The sequence below is a fragment of the Penaeus monodon genome, chromosome 34 (genome assembly GCF_015228065.2).
Source record: "Penaeus monodon isolate SGIC_2016 chromosome 34, NSTDA_Pmon_1, whole genome shotgun sequence".
NCBI classification, from domain to species: Eukaryota; Metazoa; Arthropoda; class Malacostraca; order Decapoda; family Penaeidae; genus Penaeus; species Penaeus monodon.
In genome coordinates this window covers 34,678,238-34,679,698 of record NC_051419.1, presented here as the reverse complement: position 1 = coordinate 34,679,698, position 1,461 = coordinate 34,678,238, and the positions used below count along the sequence as shown (strand labels likewise).

Below are 1,461 nucleotides of genomic sequence, written 5' to 3'. Positions count from 1 at the left end.
TCTGGTTACCCCTTCCCTGCTCATACTCACCTGCATCAACTTCATCATTTACATGTAAGTCCACTAGTTTTAACATCAGCTGTATTTATTTATGTCTTCAGATTTATTTAAGATCTGCTGCTTATATTGTTGTAAAATAATACATTATATATTTTTAAAAGTTTTTCTCTTTCAAAATACCCAGGCCAGCAGCGGGAGTGGCGGAGGAGCACGGGGAGCAAGTGTTGACATGTTGGGCCGTGGCCTTTACCGAGGACCAGGACAAGGCCATGTCTTGGGCCGAATGAGAGGACCACGGGGAAGCAGTGGAGCAGTTTGGGAAGCACCAGACGCAGTAGTTCCAGCTGGCGAGGGAATACCATGCCCCCAGCGGCCCCTCCACCTCCACCCCCTCCTCCACTTCCTAGTGCTGCTGCTGCGGCGGCTACTTACCCTGGCATTCTCTTACATTTCTTGTAAGTTACTTTAGGTGGTTTTATATCTGTGGCATTTCCTTTAAGTTAGGAGAGATGTACAGTATACACTATATATGTTTCATTTAGAGCATACATTTTTTTTTTTTTTTTATGTGTGTGTGCATATGGATGGTTCAATGGACATGAATATATTTCCAGGGCAATGTTGTCGCATCCATCACTACACCAGTACAGTATGGTAGACCCAGTGCCAGCAGAAGCCCCCGACACGGAGAACTACGAGGCTTTACTACATCTGGCAGAGAGGCTGGGTGAGGCCAAAACCCAGAGGCCTTTTGAAAACAGTGATTGACCAACTCCCGTCCTATAGGTAGGCAACTTTTCCTGAGTCTCTTATTTAGTTATTGTAGTGACTTCAATTTGGTCATTGTTGTCTTTAGGTAAGAATTACAAGGGTGTTTATAAAAAGTCATTTTGTGTTTCCATTTTCTTTTTCTTTTCTCCTTACCTTTTTCTGTTTGTTTTTTTGTTTTATAATATTTGATTGTCTTATTTGTTTCTACAGTTTGATATGAGTGGTAGTGGATTTTTAAGATAAAAAGACAACAAATTTTTTATTGTAGTTTCCATGAAAAAGGAATTTATGGTTTTCCTTCCCTCTCCTTACAAAAAAGAAAAAGAATGTTGATCATACTGTTTGCACCATCAAAATGAATCACATAATTTCCAGGTATACAGGGGAGAAGTCTGACACTAAACAAACCACATGTGTGATTTGCATGTGTGACTTCGAGCTTCGGCAGATGTTACGAGTATTACCGTGTCTCCACGAGTTCCACACAAAGTGTCGACAAGTGGCTCAAGGTAAGTCGCTCTGTCACTGCCTCGTTTTGGTTATGCACAAGGGGGTCTTGGTTGTCTTGGGTTCTGTACTTGGCTAGATGATTTGGGTTGGTGAAAATATCCACTTTATATAGAGTAACAATGTTCCGGAACCTTATGTCTCCTAAGTAGAGCTTGTGTCATCTAAACACCAAGATCCCTG

The 1,461-nt window shown here is 41.5% G+C and overlaps 1 long non-coding RNA gene across 1 annotated transcript; it reads left to right on the top strand.

Moving 5' to 3' along the window:
• The first annotated feature begins 313 nt into the window (after positions 1-313).
• LOC119594786 lies at positions 314-1,257 on the top strand. Its single transcript, XR_005230653.1, has 3 exons — positions 314-455; positions 615-786; positions 1,147-1,257. It is a non-coding gene; the product is annotated as an uncharacterized LOC119594786 (long non-coding RNA).
• Positions 1,258-1,461: the final 204 nt, after the last annotated feature.